We start from the raw sequence: 18,402 nt of genomic DNA on the forward strand, positions 1-18,402 counted from the left end.
GGCTCTATGGCCAGGGAGAAGAGTAGTGGTGACAGGGGGAAACCCTGTCGGGTCCCTCTGCGCACCTCCACTTTATCCGAGAGCAATCCACCTGTTGGCACTCTCACAACGGGTCTCTGATAGAGCAACCCAAACATGTCGACATATGTGTCACCTAGGTTGAATTTTTCCAGCACTGCCCTGAGGTAGGGTCATTCTACAGAATCAAAGGCCTTCTCAAGGTCCAGCACTAGGCACCCTGATCTTGGCCAGTGCAGTGTGGCAGTTTCCTGTATCCGGAAGAGGCAGCGGATGTTGTGAGAGGTGCTTCGTGCAGGTACAAAGCCATTTTGATCACTATGGACCAGGGTCGAGACCACGGCGGCTAGGCGTCAGGCTAATAGAGAGGTGAAGATTTTATAATCGGTGTTTAACAGGGCCAAGGGTTTGTATGAGCCCATATGCGTTTCTTCCCTGCCGGGTTTCAGGAGTGAAACAAGGGTAGCTTCATTGAGTGTGGCAGGGAGCGCCGTGTCATCTATTGCCGCAGTGTACACTTTGAGTAACTCCGGGATTAAGATTTCTGAGCATGCTTTGAAAAATTCAGCGGGCAGCCCATCCGGGCCAGGTGATTTGACGTTGGAAAGAGCAAAAATGGCTTCGCGCATGTCCTCCAGCGTGAACGGCACCTCAAGGTCTCCTTGCTGTGCGGTCGTGAGGGATGGCAGCTGTAAATCTGTGAGATAGTCTGTGAGAGTCTCAGTTGTGACTCTCAGCTGTGACCGATATAGGGCCTGGTAATGGTGCACGAAGGCTTGACGTATTTTGCTCTAAGTATACACCACCCCTTCCTCAGCCGTTTGAATGGCAGACACCGGCGTGGTGCGGCCTTCCTGTCTGACAAGCCAGGCCAATAGTTTCCCAGGCTTGTCGCTATGGTGATGCACACGTGCCGAGTGGGCTACGTAGTTAAGGTGACGTAGCCATTCCAGCAGTGTCGCGTGTTCCTCGCGGACCGCGAGCAGCTGCTCATCTGTTCCTGCCACCGCCTCCTGCTCCCGGCGGAGTAGGTCGGCCTCCACCCGGCGCAGGTCAGCTTCCAGTTGTTTCTGTATATTCCCCTGTGTGCCCAGACAGTGCCCCCTGATCACGACCTTGAAGGCGTCCCATTCAATCTGGGGGAGGACGCTGTGCCTGAATTATCTGTGAAGTATTGCGCTACGCAAGCTTGTAGGGAGCCTTGGAAGGGGGCATCTAATAATAGGGCGGGCTGTAATCGTCAAGTAGGGATGGGCGGGTGTGGGTGTTCCCATGCTATGTCTAGCGTATGTGGGTTATGGTCTGAGTGTGTTCGGCCTAGGTATTGTGTGTCCGTGATGAGGGGCAGCAATTCCAAAGATACCATGTATCTGTCCAGACGTACATGTAAAGCGTGTCCTGCAGAATAGTAGGAGTATACTCTGGTGTTGGGATTACGGGTACGCCAGGCATCTTGCAAGTCCCACTGCGCTGCCCACTGAATGAGTGCCCTCGTTGTTCCACAGGATGGTGCATCAGGCCGGGGTGGGGTGGAACGGTCTAGTGTTGCGTCCAGTGTGCTATTGTAATCACCCCCGAGTATACAGGGGATTCCATGCCAGGGCGCGAGTGTCTCTGAGAGGTGTGCAAGAAAGCCCCCCTGATCTGTATTGGGAGAGTAGATGGATGCCAGAACCATGGGTTGCCCATCAAGGCGGCCGTGTACAAGCACTTGATATCAACAGAGAGGGTTTTAAGTGGGTTTTAGTGTGGCTGTAAAACATGTACACTAATGAGGACCCGTTCACGAGCTCCCTTCAGACCCGCTTAATGAGGTTTGTGGTACATTGCGGCATTCAGGGGAAACCACTTATCAGACACAAAGTAATGAGACCCCAGTGTTCTCTTCAGAGATGGCTGACCTTGAAAGTAAGTGATGCAAAGTCCGAGCTGAAGTCCGAGATCCAAGGGCAGTGAACGGTCGAAAGGGGATAGGGTCCTAGGTTTGGACAAGTGGTGCTATTCACATGCACTGTCCTGATATGAGAGCTCTAAAGTTGCGCTTGTGGTGATGGTCACATGCACTGTCCTGATATGAGACCTCTGAAGCGGCCCTTGTGGTGATGGCCACATGCACTGTCCCGAAAGTAGTGGTCTGAAGTGGCCTTTGTGCTGATGGTCACATGCACTGTCCTGAAAGTAGTGCTCTGAAGTGGCCCTTGTGGTGATGGTCACATGCAGTGTCCTGAATGGAGAGCTCTGAAGCTGCCCCTGTGGTGATTGTCACATGCACTGTCCTAATAGGAGAGCTTTGAAGTGGCACTTGTGATGATGGTCACATGCACTGTCCTAATAGGAGAGCTCTGAAGTGGCCCTTATGGTGATGGTCACATGCACTGTCCTAATAGGAAATATCTGAAGTGGCCTGTAGTGATTGTCACATGCAATGTCCTCATAGGAGACATCAAAAGTGGACCTTGTGGTGATTGTCACATGCACTGTCCTAATAGGAGCGCTCTTAAGTGGCCCTTGTGGTGATGGTTACATGCACTGTCCAGATAGAAGAGCTCTGAAGTTGCCCTTGTTGTGATGCTCACATGCACTGTCCTAATAGAAGAGCTCTGAAGTGGCCCTTGTGGTGATGGCAACATGCACTGTCTTCATAGGAGAGCTCTGAAGTGGCCTGTAGTGATTGTCACATGCACTCTCCAGATAGGAAAGCTCTTAATTGGTCTCATGGTGATAGACAAATGCACTGTCCTAATAGGAGGGATTTGAAGTGGCCTTTGTGGTGATGCTCACATGCACTTTTCCTGATAGGAGAGCTTTAAAGTGGCCCTTGTGGTGATGTTCACATGCACTGTCCTAAAAGGAGATGATTCAGAAAAGGGAGTGGTGATGAACAGAGTGCCTGAATTAAGCAGACCACTCTTACCCAGTCCAAAGATCAGGGCTTGATCCATCACCGTTTTTTAGCTCACTGCACATCCCAGCTCAGAACTTGGCTATATGCAAATTAGTCTGTTCCTGTCCCAGTGCATGATGGGAACAGGGCAAACCAAACTACCAAGCCAATTCTTGTACTGGGAAGGAAACAAGCTTCCGGGGACCGGTTTCTGCCATTTCAGGCGTCGTCGTCCCGGCTTGCTTGAATCCTGATGGTGCAATGAGCAAGGGACTCACATCTGAGTATACCCTTCCACGCTTATGGTGGACAAAATGATTCAGAAAAGGGGGTGGTGATGAACAGAGTGCCTGAATTAAGCAGACCACTCTTACCCAGTCCAAAGATCAGGGCTTGATCCATCACCGTTTTTTAGCTCACTGCACCATCCCAGCTCAGAACTTGGCTATATGCAAATTAGTCTGTTCCTGTCCCAGTGCATGATGGGAACAGGGCAAACCAAACTACCAAGCCAATTCTTGTACTGGGAAGGAAACAAGCTTCCGGGGACCGGTTTCTGCCATTTCAGGCGTCGTCGGCCCGGCTTGCTTGAATCCTGATGGTGCAATGAGCAAGGGACTCACATCTGAGTATACCCTTCCACGCTTATGGTGGACAAAATGATTCAGAAAAGGGGGTGGTGATGAACAGAGTGCCTGAATTAAGCAGACCACTCTTACCCAGTCCAAAGATCAGGGCTTGATCCATCACCGTTTTTTAGCTCACTGCACCATCCCAGCTCAGAACTTGGCTATATGCAAATTAGTCTGTTCCTGTCCCAGTGCATGATGGGAACAGGGCAAACCAAACTACCAAGCCAATTCTTGTACTGGGAAGGAAACAAGCTTCCGGGGACCGGTTTCTGCCATTTCAGGCGTCGTCGGCCCGGCTTGCTTGAATCCTGATGGTGCAATGAGCAAGGGACTCACATCTGAGTATACCCTTCCACGCTTATGGTGGACAAAATGATTCAGAAAAGGGGTTGGTGATGAACAGAGTGCCTGAATTAAGCAGACCACTCTTACCCAGTCCAAAGATCAGGGCTTGATCCATCACCGTTTTTTAGCTCACTGCACCATCCCAGCTCAGAACTTGGCTATATGCAAATTAGTCTGTTCCTGTCCCAGTGCGTGATGGGAACAGGGCAAACCAAACTACCAAGCCAATTCTTGTACTGGGAAGGAAACAAGCTTCCGGGGACCGGTTTCTGCCATTTCAGGCGTCGTCGGCCCGGCTTGCTTGAATCCTGATGGTGCAATGAGCAAGGGACTCACATCTGAGTATACCCTTCCACGCTTATGGTGGGCAAAATGATTCAGAAAAGGGGGTGGTGATGAACAGAGTGCCTGAATTAAGCAGACCACTCTTACCCAGTCCAAAGATCAGGGCTTGATCCATCACCGTTTTTTAGCTCACTGCACCATCCCAGCTCAGAACTTGGCTATATGCAAATTAGTCTGTTCCTGTCCCAGTGCATGATGGGAACAGGGCAAACCAAACTACCAAGCCAATTCTTGTACTGGGAAGGAAACAAGCTTCCGGGGACCGGTTTCTGCCATTTCAGGCGTCGTCGGCCCGGCTTGCTTGAATCCTGATGGTGCAATGAGCAAGGGACTCACATCTGAGTATACCCTTCCACGCTTATGGTGGACAAAATGATTCAGAAAAGGGGGTGGTGATGAACAGAGTGCCTGAATTAAGCAGACCACTCTTACCCAGTCCAAAGATCAGGGCTTGATCCATCACCGTTTTTTAGCTCACTGCACCATCCCAGCTCAGAACTTGGCTATATGCAAATTAGTCTGTTCCTGTCCCAGTGCATGATGGGAACAGGGCAAACCAAACTACCAAGCCAATTCTTGTACTGGGAAGGAAACAAGCTTCCGGGGACCGGTTTCTGCCATTTCAGGCGTCGTCGGCCCGGCTTGCTTGAATCCTGATGGTGCAATGAGCAAGGGACTCACATCTGAGTATACCCTTCCACGCTTATGGTGGACAAAATGATTCAGAAAAGGGGGTGGTGATGAACAGAGTGCCTGAATTAAGCAGACCACTCTTACCCAGTACAAAGATCAGGGCTTGATCCATCACCGTTTTTTAGCTCACTGCACCATCCCAGCTCAGAACTTGGCTATATGCAAATTAGTCTGTTCCTGTCCCAGTGCATGATGGGAACAGGGCAAACCAAACTACCAAGCCAATTCTTGTACTGGGAAGGAAACAAGCTTCCGGGGACCGGTTTCTGCCATTTCAGGCATCGTCGGCCCGGCTTGCTTGAATCCTGATGGTGCAATGAGCAAGGGACTCACATCTGAGTATACCCTTCCACGCTTATGGTGGACAAAATGATTCAGAAAAGGGGGTGGTGATGAACAGAGTGCCTGAATTAAGCAGACCACTCTTACCCAGTCCAAAGATCAGGGCTTGATCCATCACCGTTTTTTAGCTCACTGCACCATCCCAGCTCAGAACTTGGCTATATGCAAATTAGTCTGTTCCTGTCCCAGTGCATGATGGGAACAGGGCAAACCAAACTACCAAGCCAATTCTTGTACTGGGAAGGAAACAAGCTTCCGGGGACCAGTTTCTGCCATTTCAGGCGTCGTCGGCCCGGCTTGCTTGAATCCTGATGGTGCAATGAGCAAGGGACTCACATCTGAGTATACCCTTCCACGCTTATGGTGGACACAATGATTCAGAAAAGGGGGTGGTGATGAACAGAGTGCCTGAATTAAGCAGACCACTCTTACCCAGTCCAAAGATCAGGGCTTGATCCATCACCGTTTTTTAGCTCACTGCACCATCCCAGCTCAGAACTTGGCTATATGCAAATTAGTCTGTTCCTGTCCCAGTGCATGATGGGAACAGGGCAAACCAAACTACCAAGCCAATTCTTGTACTGGGAAGGAAACAAGCTTCCGGGGACCGGTTTCTGCCATTTCAGGCGTCGTCGGCCCGGCTTGCTTGAATCCTGATGGTGCAATGAGCAAGGGACTCACATCTGGGTATACCCTTCCACGCTTATGGTGGACAAAATGATTCAGAAAAGGGGGTGGTGATGAACAGAGTGCCTGAATTAAGCAGACCACTCTTACCCAGTCCAAAGATCAGGGCTTGATCCATCACCATTTTTTAGCTCACTGCACCATCCCAGCTCAGAACTTGGCTATATGCAAATTAGTCTGTTCCTGTCCCAGTGCATGATGGGAACAGGGCAAACCAAACTACCAAGCCAATTCTTGTACTGGGAAGGAAACAAGCTTCCGGGGACCGGTTTCTGCCATTTCAGGCGTCGTCGGCCCGACACTCTGTTCATCACCACCCCCCTTTCCTGTCCTAAAAGGAGAGCTCTGAAGTGGCCCTTGTGGTGATGGTCACATGCACATTCCTGATACAAGAGCTCTGAAGTGCCCCTTGTGGTGGTGGAGAAATGCACTGTCCTAATAGGAGAGCTCTTAATTTATTTATTTAGTGTACTTATAGAGCGCAGTCCTGTCACCCAAAGGGCATCCTGGCGCTTTCAACTTCAGCAGTTGCACTATTAGCTTACTCAACAGTTTTAGGAAACAGGTGCGTCTTTAACGCTTTCCTGAACAGAAGGTAGTCCCTGTGGCTTCTCAGAGAGAGAGGCAGGGAGTTCCAGAGTTTGGCCGCTGCAACACTGAATGAGCGACCACCCATCCTGACTCTCTGAAACCTCGGGACTACCAGCAGATGCGCCGAAGAGAAGCGAAGAAGTCGCGGGGCGGAGTACCAAGTGAACATATTCCGCAGAGGTATCGGGCCCAGTTGATGTACTGCCTTAAACACCAAACACGCGGATTTGTACAACACTCTCAGATGTACCGGGAGCCAGTGTAGCTCTCTCAAACCTAGAGTAGAAGAGCTAGATCTTGAGCGTGAGGGAGCCAACTTGGCGGCCATATTCTGCACCCGTTGTAGCTTCCCCAACAGATTTTTTGGGGCCTCTAGAAGTAACGCATTACCATAGTCTAAACGACTTAATATGGGCCGAAGATCACCCCCAAGTTGCGAGCAGACTCTGCTGCCGACACTGGCTCGGGAAAGGAGGCAGGCCAGAAATTCCCAGGAAGTACCCGCGGAATCCGATCTGTGGAACAGTAGAGCACCTCCGTCTTTGCACTGTTGAATTGTAAGGAGTTGGCCCGTAGCCAGTCTGCTGTGGCTGCCATGCAGCGATGAAATGTCTCCAGCGAGACCGCATTATTGCCCTCCAAGGAAAAAACCAGCTGGGTGTCATCAGCGTAATTAAAAGCCGAGACACCAAAAGATTTTATAAGCTGGACCAAGGGGCGGAGGTACAAATTAAAAAGTATTGGGCTGATGGCCGAGCCCTGTGGGGTCCCCTGCCCTACTTTCCTTGGCTCAGAGCGAAATGGAGGAAGCGAGACCAACTGTTGCCGACTGCCCAGATAAGATGTAAGCCAGTCTCTTGCATCCTCTGTGACCCCACACTCCTCCAGTCTCCTGATGAGGGTCCGATGGCACACCGTATCGAACGCGGCCGACATGTCGAGCAGCACTAAAAAGGCTGCCCGACCACTGTCGACACGCGACCGAAGGTTGTCCAACACGGTTACCAGCACGGACTCCGTCCCGTGCCCGGGGCGGAAACCGAACTGTGCCTCATCGAGCCATCCGATGTCCTCCAGGAAACCTGAGAAATGAAATGAAATGAAATGAAAAATTGCATTTGTATAGCGCATAACTGCCCTAGGGCCTCGCAGCGGGCAAGCGAGCGGGACACCCATTTGGCCCTTGGGGTGATGGTCACATGCACTGTCCTAATAGGAGAGCTCTTAAGTGGCCCTTGTGGTGATGGTCACATGCACTGTCCAGATAGAAGAGCTCTGAAGTTGCCCTTGTTGTGATGGTCACATGCACTGTCCTGAAAGGAGAGCTCTGAAGTTGCCCTTGTGGTGATGATCACATGCACTGTCCTGAAAGGAGAGCTCTGAAGGGGCCCTTGTGGTGATGGCCACATGCACTGTCCTGGTATGAGAGCTCTGAAGTGGCCCTTGTGGTTATGGTCAATCAATCAATCAATCAATCATTTGTAAAGCACAGTACATACCCGCGAGGGTCTCAAGGCGCAGGGCCGCTACTGATCGAACAGCCAGGTCTTGAGTATCCTCCTGAAGGTCAGCAGGTCTTGGGTCTGTCGTAGGCTCAGTGTGAGGGTGTTCCATGTCTTGGCGGCGAGGTTGGAGAAGGATCTCCCGCCGGTGGTTGTTCTTCGGATGCGCGGGACGGTGGCAAGTGAGAGGTCGGCCGAGCGTAGCTGGCGGTTGGGGATTTAGAAGGAGAGCCGTCTGTTGAGGAAGGCTGGGCCCGTCTTGTGGAGTGCTTTGTGTGCATGGATTAGGAGCTTGAAGGATATCCTCTTGTTGATAGGGAGCCAGTGCAGGTTTCTCAAGTGGGGGGTGATGTGGCCATGTCGTGGTACTTCAAGGATCAGTCGTGCCGAGGCGTTTGATGAGCTTGATCGGGTCTCCCACATAGAGGGCATTTCCGTAGTCAAGTCTGCTGCTGACGAGGGCCTGGGTGACTGTCTTTCTTTTATCTGTCTGGATCCATCTGTAGATCTTGCGGAGGGTGTTGAAGCAGGAGTTGGAGACGGTGTTGACTTGCTTGGTCATTGAGAGCGTTGAGTTGAGGATGATTCCCAGGTTGCGTGCATGGTCAATGGGTGTCGGGGCTGCCCCCAGTGCCGACGGCCACCAGGAGTTGTCCCAAGCTGAAAGGTTGGAGCTGAGGATGAGGACCTCCGTATTGTCTGAGTTCAGCTTCAGACGGCTGATCTTCATCCACTCGGCGATGGCCTTCATTTATTCAAGGAGGCGTAGAAGATTCGATTGAGGTCGTGCTGTCGGGTGATGTGTGCGAGCAGGGCCATGTAAATGTAGAACAGGGGGAGGATCCCTGGGGTACGCCGCAGATGATCTCGGAGGCTTTGGAACGGAATGGGGGGAGGATGACACTCTGGGTTCTGCCGGAGAAAAAGGAGATGGTCCATTCCAGAGCCTTGTCTCGGATCCCTGTGGCGTGGAGGCGTGCGCATAGAGTGCGATGGCACATGGTGTCAAAAGTGGCGGAGAGGTCTAGGAGGATGAGTGCTGCAGTCTCACCCTTGTCCAGCAGGTTCCTGATGTCATCGGTGGCGGCGATGAGGGCAGTCTCGGTGCTGTGGAAGCTGCAGTGCCTGACTGGGAAGGGTCCAGGATTCTGCTTTCTTTGAGGTATCGGGTTAACTGTATGTTGACGTTTTTATCGATGAGCTGGGCCAGGAATGGGGAGCAGAGAGATGGGCCAGAAGTTCTTACGGTCTTTTGGGTCAGCCTTAGGTTTTTTTGAGTAGGGCGTTGATCTTGGCGTGTTTCCAGCACTCTGGGAAGGTCGCAGTCTCTATGGAGAGATTCATGACGTTGTGCAGGTGGGGTGCGATGGAGCTGCTTGATTTGTTGAAGACGTGGTGCGGGAATGGGTCTGACGGAGAGCCAGAGTGGATTGTGCTCATGGTCTTCATGGTGTCACTGACGCTCACGCTGGCCTAGGCTAGCAGGGGGTCGTGATCAATGGTGTGCAGAGGGTCTGTTGTGTACTTGTCTGTTGTAGCTGTCTGGGTGTTGGAGCTGTCATGAATGTCTGCTATCTTGTGGTAGAAGAAGGTGGCAAGAGAGTCGCACAGGGCTTGCGATGGCGGGATGTCGTTGATGTTGGAGCTGGGGTTGGAGAGTTCCTTCACAATGTTGAAGAGCTCCTTGCTATTGTTTGCGTTGTTGTCGAGGTGGTCTTTGAAGGAGGTCCTCTTGGCCGCCCTGATAAGGTGGTGGTGGTTGCGGATGGCATCCTTGTATGCTGCGTGGCTGTCCGTAGTTTGTTCACTGTGCCATTCCTTCTCTAGTTGCTGGCAGGTTTGCTTGGAGGCAAGGAGTTCTGGGGTGAACCAGCTGGCCCTCTTACAGGTGTCTCTGTGGGGGGGTTTCTTCAGCGGGGCGAGGGTGTTGACACAGTCCTCGATCCAGCGTCTGAGGCTGTGGGCAGCGTCTTCGGTGTTGGAGGGTTCGGTGGGTGGGCTGAGATCGAGGTATGCATGTAGTTGGTCTTCGGTGATTTTGCTCCAGCAGCGATGGGGGATCTGTTGGGTGCGGTGGTGTGTGGTGGGTTTCTGGAAAGCGAAGTGGATGCAGCGGTGGTCAGTCCAGAGGAGTTCGGTGGTGTGGCTGACGGAGACGTGCAGGCTTGAGGAGAAGACTTGGTCTAGAGTGTGGCCAGGGGAGTGGGTGGGCGTTGTGACGAGTTGCTTCGTTCTAAGGTTGGCAAGTTTATCAATCAGGGTTGTGGAGTTGTTGTTGTTGTTGTTCTCAAAGTGAAAGGGCAGGTATCCGAGGAAAATGTAGTCAGTAGAGGTCAGGCTGTGCTTGCTGATGAAGTCGGCGATGGAGTCGCTGAACTGGGGACAGGGTCCGGGGGGTCGGTAGACAAGGGTGCCTCTGAGGGTGGAATTAGGTTCTGTGTGGATCTGGAAGTGCATATGTTCGGCAGTGCTGTGCGCGTCATCGGTGCTAGTCAAGACTCTGATGCTTTTCTAGTGGACCATGGCAATTCATCCTCCGACTCCATTGGTGTGGTCTCTGCGGGTGATCTTGTAGCCGTCTGGGATGGTTATGGCGATGGCGATTTCGGGTGCCGAGGAGTCGTTCAACCAGGTCTCTGTCAGGAAGGCGACATCTGGGGATGTTGTGTTGAGCAGGTCCCAGAGCCCGACGGAGCGGGTGTTCAGTAGTATGCATCGGATGTGGTTGTGGTCTTTCTTGACGGGTGGTTCGTCGGCTCTGAGGCTGGTGTAGCTGCAGTTCCGGCAGGTGAAAGGACCATATGTGCATTTCGGGGCGACCTTGAAGCAGGTGTGGGTCCATCCAGAGTTGAGAGTGTGCAGAGTTCTGGTGTCCTACTGGCGGTGGTCGTCATGGCAGGTGCGGCGGCCAGGGATTCTGGTGCTGGGTGCAGATCAGGTGTGGACGGGCGCTGACGGGCTTGCCTTAGGCGCCCTTTCAGCACGCCGGCGGTGCGGCTGCACAGCGGCGGGCATATATGAGGAGGTGGAAGGGAGGAGCAGCTGGGAGGTGGAAGGCGGGGGCAGCGAGTGGACAGTCAGGGTGGCGGAAGCGCAGGGGGCAGTGCGGCGGGGCGGTGAGGGACGATGAAGGGAACAGAAGGCAAAAGGGCACAAAAAACAGAGGAAAAACCGAGAGTCACAGAAGGCAAGAGGGCACAGAAATACAGGAAAAGAGAGTGTCACAGAATGCAAGAAGGGCACAGAAATAAAGGAAAAACGAGTGATAGAAGGCAAGAAGGGCACAGAAATACAATGAAAAACTAGTGTCACAGAGGCAAGAGGGCACAAATACAGGGAAAAAATGAGTGGCACAGAAGGCAAAAAGGGCACAGAAATACAGGAAAAACTAGTGTCACAGAGGGCAAGAGGGCACAGAAATACAGGGAAAAAACGACTGGCACAGAAGGCAAAAAGGGCACAGAAATACAGGAAAACAAGTGTCACAGAAGGCAAGAGGGCACAGAAATACAGGGAAAAAACAAGTGGCACAGTAGGCAAAAAGGGGACAGAAATACAGGAAAAACGTGTGCCACAGAGGGCCAGAGGACACAGAAATACAGGGGAAAAAAAGTCGCACAGAAAGCAAAAAGGGCACTGAAATACAGGAAAAACGAGTATTACAGAAGCAAGATGGCACAGAAATACAGAGAAAAAACGAGTGGCACAGAGGCAAAAAGGGCACAGAAATGCAGGAAAAACGAGTGTCACAAGAGGTAAAAAGGGCACAAGAACACAGGAGCAGCTGAGAGACAGAAGCCAAAAATGGGCAGAGAGGCACAGGGGCAGCGAGGGTAACAGAAGGGAAAACCAGGCTGAAAAACACAGGGACAGCGAGGGGAACAGAGGGAGGAAAACAGGCACACCCACGAACAGGCAGCAGGGGAAGACAGAACAACAGCAGTCACAGACACAATAATGAAATACAGGCAATACAATAAAACAATAAAGCGGAAGATGAACAAACCTACGGCCTACCACTGGCCACCAGGAATGAGGCTCAGGTGGGAGCCTGCGGGTGGTGGAGGGCCGCGAACTTCCTCACCAGCGGCAGCTGGGGCAGGGACATACAGGCGGTGCTGTGCGGAGGGGGAGCGACCTACCTGTGGGGTCAAGTGTTGCTTCTTTGCAGTGTCCTGATATAGGAGATCCGAAGTGAACCTTGTGGTGATCGTCACATGCACTGTCCTAATATGAGAGCTTTGAAATGGCCTTCGTGGTGATGGTCACATATACTGTCCTCATAGGCGAGCTCTGAAGTGGCCTGTAGTGATATGCAGGAAAACAGGACCTCAGTGTATAAGGGTTGTACCTTCCTACCACCTTAGCACCCAAAATCCGAAAAAAAACCAACTAGCTATAGTATCACATTCCTTCTCCTAGATAATCACGAAGCTACAAATTAACACCCTTTCACTCACTCACTCGTAATTTTGAAAAATAGGGATTGTCAGTCATTTAACATGGCTACTTCAGAGCTCTCCTATCAGGACAGTGCATGTAACAATCACCACAAGGACACTTCAGAGCTCTCCAATGAGGACAGTGCATGTGACCATCACCACAAGGGCCACTTCAATGCTCTCCTATCAGGACAGTGCATGTGACCATCACCACAAGGACAACTTCAGAGCTCTCCAATGAGGACAGTGCATGTGACCATCACCACAAGGGCCACTTCAATGCTCTCCTATCAGGACAGTGCATGTGACCATCACCACAAGGACAACTTCAGAGCTCTCCAATCAGGACAGTGCATGTGACCATCATCACAAGGGCTTCTTCAGAGCTCTCCAATCAGGACAGTGCATGTGACCATCACCACAAGGGCCACTTCAGAGCTCTCCTATTAGGACAGTGGATGTGACCAAGAAAGTGTCAGGATATCTGTGGTGATGTTGTTCCTGCTGCTGTGAGATAAGACAAGTGTCTGCTGCGTGTCCGGACTAAGCATGGAAGGTCAATTTATTACATTTTGCTCCAAACTAATTCATGGCAATGTCAATCTTAACACCAGGGGAGCTAATGTTTTAGCCTACTATTGCAACACGTGGCAGTGCTTTTAATAACTTGGTTGATTGATGACTAGCAAGTAGTGAGTAGGCGGGGTATCGGGATTGAAAGGAAAAGGGCCACAGCAGCTAAATTGTCAATCCGTTTATAGCGCTGGTTTTCAACAGGCAGCGCTGACATGGGGGAAGCTAGGCCTGGCCCATCTTAGCACATTTTGCTTCTCTCTGTTGGGGGCTTTGCTCCTAAATTATTGAGCTTGAGTGACCTAGGACGAACAACATTCGCTAACAATTGGTAAACATCGCTATTACAATCCACAGAAGTGGGTGCCCAAGTCGCGAGCAGGCGCTGTGCCCCTCAGGCAGAACGGTGGTGCTAGTGCTATGTTGACCAGGACAGCTGGGGTGGCTGGGTGGAGATAGTGGTTTGGTTTTAAGGCGAGTTTCCAGGCCTCGCGAGCTGCAGGGGCAGCTTCGGGCCCACTCCTAGCATGTGTGGAAGGAGCGGGTAAGTGGGGGAGGTAAGTAGTTGAGGGTTGGTTAGATGCCAGGCAGCTGTTGTGAACTTAGGGCAAAATAGAGGCCTGCTTGATGAAATGGAAATTCAGTGGAATTATAGAAATAAAATGCAGCAATTTAAGACAGACTTTCCATTTAGCATGCTTACCACGGGCCAGGGAGATAGCTATTCTTTACTTCCAAGCATTGTTCTATTATATCTAGCAAAGCACTTTTATTTTCCTTTTCATTTTAGAAAGGTTTCAAAATGATCATTCTTGGCCCTAATTATGGCGTTTAGCAGGAAACAAAAAACAAGCATTTGCAATGCACTAGACCTCGCATTTGCAAGAGTTTAAGCTATCACTATTGCAAATGACAATGCCTTTTATTTATGTTTTAAAAACGAAAACATAAATAAAAGGCATTGTCATTGCAATAGCTCAAACGAGCGTGAATGTGAGACCTATTGCATTGCATTGCAAATGCTTGTTTTTAATGAAGGAGCTGCAATAACATCTGGTCACTATACTGTGTTGTTGAAGTGTAACAGCGGATGGACACATTTCAATGATGACAACCTGAAATTCAAGGTAGATTGCCTTCTTAGCTAGCTAATTCCTATGTTATTTGTGCAGCCATATTTTTAAGAACATCATTTGACCTATAGAGTGTGATGTTATTAAACAATACCAACATTTATAATTATTGTTTTCATTATTGTTGCCCAATGGATGAAAAGTGTAACTTCAAAAAGCAAATAGTATATATATTTCATTTCGGATCTGCACCTGGTATAATAGCAATACTTAATGTTTTGAAATCTAGTCATGTTAAGTAGTAGAATTAATAGAGGTGAAACAAGTGATCAAGAAATTATAGTGAGTTTAAGGAATAGTTTCACATATTCTAATGATGTACTATGCCTTTTTGTGCACAGAAATATTCTTTAGAACAAAGTATCAAAAATGGGAATTACTCCTGGTTTGCTGACAGCGATACCATTGTTGTAGCAAGGATGTGTTTTGGCCGGATGTATGACATTACAACGCATGCTTTTACATCGCATGCCTTTACAACGCGGTTTTTACAACGCATACCATTACAACGCATAGTGCTTTTGGGTGCTGGATAGTGAATAGTTTAATTTACTATTCCAACTCCAGTCCCGTGGATAGTAGGGAAGGTGTTGGATAGTACATTAAACCTATTCCCTATCCTAGAGCGCCCCCCAGAGCAATGCGCTGTAATGGTTTGCGTTGTAAAAGTTGCGTCGTAAAGGCACTGCGTAGTAAAAGTTGCGTTGTAAAGGTTGTTCACCGTTTTGGCCCCTACCTTATTCAACTTGTATTTAGCTGATATCTCAACAGGGCTTAATGATATTAATTCTCACTCCCCGACTGTGGCAGGTTTTAAGGTTTCGCATTTACTGTATGCTGATGATATTGTATTAATAAGTTACAAAAAGGTTGGGTTGCAGCGATTAATCCGTGAAAGTGCTCATTATGCCTCTACTCATGGGCTAAAGATTAACTTAAAGAAGACAAACAATGCTGGTGACTAGGGGGTTGGCCGCAAGACCAACATTGAGAAAGGAAGGTTCTGTCTTAGAATCGGTTTCTGAGTATAGATATCTGGGTGTTATGATAAATGCTAGGGGTAAGGGTAAAAATCAGTGTGCTGCACTACAAAGAAGAAATAACTCATTAATTGCAGCATTTGCTACACTCCAGATTAATTTAAAAGGGCTTTCCCTCAATCCATTATTACATGTCTTGTCAGTTGAACATGTTCCATCTCTCGCATATGGAGTAGAGACTTTAAGAGGATGTGCTGACAACAACATAGACAAAATAGTGACAGGGACCTACCAACGCCTGTTTAATCTTCCTAGGCAGACTTCTCCAGCGCAAATCCGACTTGAGTTCGGACTCAAACGACCGATCCTAAACAGTTTAGGAGCATATTTAAAATTCTGCCATAAACTTAGAAAGGATAACAACTCCTTGCTTATGACTGTGTGGTCTGGGAGACAATATGGGATAGTAAACATAAGCAGGCTCACAAATATTTTAAACTGGTGATAGACACGTGAAAGGCGGAACAATTATTGTCTTTACCCCTCTCAATATGGCTTTTAATAGAGTTAGAAATAGGTGCAGTAAAACATTGTCGTCGAGTTGGGATAAAGCAGTATTGGTGAAGAGATCCCATGCGTGGACAGTTATTGCTTCATACGGTATGCTAAACACTCAGAGCTATCTAGGAGACTTAAATAGCCAAAGGGCAAAGTGGAAGTTTATGAATCTCCTATTTGGAAATAGCCAATTTCTGGGAGATGCCCCGGCTTGGAAAATGATGAGTCGTGAGAGGATGTGTCCCCTCTGTAACAACAAGAGAGAAGATATGTGTCACATCATTTGTAGCTGTCCTGCTCTAATAGGTGAACGCAGGAGGCTGCTGAGGCAGACTTTAATAGTCAAATGATACGAACATGTCGACAAGCAGTCATAGCCAGCTTACAAGGAGAAAGATGGCAATTCACAGGCAGGCTTTTAAAGTTTATAGACAAAGTGGAGAAGAAACTGCTTAACTGTGGACAGTGAGGACTGTTTTAAATATTCTGGGTTTTTATGAAATGATGAAATTTAATTAAGTGGTTTTTAAATAGGATATGGAATTGATTACGCATGAAATGTAAGAAGAATTTGTATAAAGGTGTTTTTAAGTTTTTTCTAACTGAACAATACATTTTCATTCATTCATTCACTATCTTAGTCCATATAAGTCTCTGGAAAGGTATACTGCAAGTAGTCTGCACAAACTGATGTATGTACTTTAAACTCAAAACATATTCTGTCAAATTTCAATCTCTAACCTCTTCTGGGTCTCAGCCATCTTTACACTTGTATATGTAGTGTAAGACATATGGTGTACCTGATGATCATAACTTGAAAATGAAACAATATATCATACCCCTCTCCAAATATTGAGAAGGTACTTCACCATTCATTTTCGGAACCACACATTTCCTTTGTAAGAACATCTTGTGAAAATAATTAAACACAAAGCTTCAAACCACACTGCCTTGTACAATAAGCAGACATTCCTTCATGCATTATATTCTAATCACATTTACAGAGCAAGCAGCGTGAAACAGAGGTAATCTAGTGTTCATTGGTAGTAAATATGGTTCTCACCCCTGATAGCCACTGACACAGTGATTGAAAAGTCTATAGAGATTTATTCATAAAGTTTTAGATAGCGGAACATGACCCACAGGGGTATCAGAGCACTTTACAATATACAGTTGTTGAGCGTTAGATGGTTGAGGTAGTATACATAGATTTGGTATTCGAAATTCAATACAAAAGAGGTAGATAGGAGTATAAGGGTAGCATATGAGACTGGTAGTCATTATAGAGTTAATGTCTTAGGATTTGAATTTGTTCATTAGGAGGAGTTTTACTTCTTTTTTTGAATGAGGTAAAGGAAGTGATTCCGTGTACCACTGGTAGTAGGGAGTTCCAAATCTTCGGAGCAATCCCTGAGAATGCTCTGCAAACAGTTCTGTTTTTGTGGAAGGATTGTGGTTTCAGTAGTAGTGAACTCACACTACGCAATTGTATGAACCTCCTGATCACTCAAGCTTTTGTGCTAAGTAACGTGGGGTATTGCTATGTAGGGCTTTGTGGGTCATGCAGGCAATCTTTAAGTGTATTCTTGCCTCGTAGGGTAGCCAGTTCATAGCTGTCAAGGTCGGAGAAATGTGGATATTTCTTTTAGTTCCTAAGACCAGTCTGGCCGCAGCGTTAAGCGAAGCCCTCAGCGGGGCAAGCTTGTATTTGGGGAGACCGCATAGAGTGCTGCTTCCATAGTCCAATCTTGGTAGCACAGGGCTTGTACCGCCATTTTTAAGTCGTTCTCTGGGAGGAAGGGTTTACATTTTCTTTGTATGCTTATCTGATGAATAGCTCCCTTGGTAGCAATACTGATGTGTGCCTGCATGTTCAAGTGCTTGTCTATGGATTTTGCATAGTCAATAATGTGGGGAGCAGAATCAAAGGAAGTAAGATGCTTCAACCATAAGTCTATCATGGGTGTGTGATTGGGAGTTAAGCATAAGGTGGCTGTCAGTGAGCCTACTTTGAGCATTCTTTAGAATAGCGTTGAGGGAGATTACGTTTTCTGGTTGGGAGATTTTCATATACAGTTGTGTGTCGTCCGCATATAGGTGATATAGAATGTTCGCAGAGTTCAGTGCGTTTGCCAGGGGTTGCATGAGTAAACTGAAAAGGATGGGTGAGTGTGCTGAGCCCCGTGGAACCCCTATGGTGACCATGGAGGGTTGAGAGAGTGAATGCTTTGTCTTAATTCTTTGTGTTCTGTTATTTAGGGAGGAGGTGAACCATTGTGGCACTGAGCCAGTTAGGCCCATTTTTCGTTCCAGTAAGGACAGTAGGTTGTCATGCTTAACCGTATTGAAAAAGCGGAGGATAATTCAAGAAAAATCAATAGGCATGATTCATTGTGGTTTATCATTTTTTATATGTTGTCCATTCTGTGGGTGAGTGCAGAATCAGTGCTGTGACCTTGACGGAAGCAGGATTGGTGTTTGTCTAGGAGGTTGCAATGCTAAATGTAGTTGCATTGTTGTATTTCTACACATTTTTCCAGCAATTTCACCACAGTGAGGATGTTGGATATAGGGCGGTAGTTGTTGAGATCACTGTGGAGGGAGTCGGATTTCTTTAATATAGGTGTGACCTGCCATATTTTACGACAGTCCGGTATGGACCCTTGTGTCAGAGATC

This window comes from Lissotriton helveticus, chromosome 3_1 (genome assembly GCF_964261635.1).
Source record: "Lissotriton helveticus chromosome 3_1, aLisHel1.1, whole genome shotgun sequence".
In the NCBI taxonomy this organism is placed as follows: domain Eukaryota; kingdom Metazoa; phylum Chordata; class Amphibia; order Caudata; family Salamandridae; genus Lissotriton; species Lissotriton helveticus.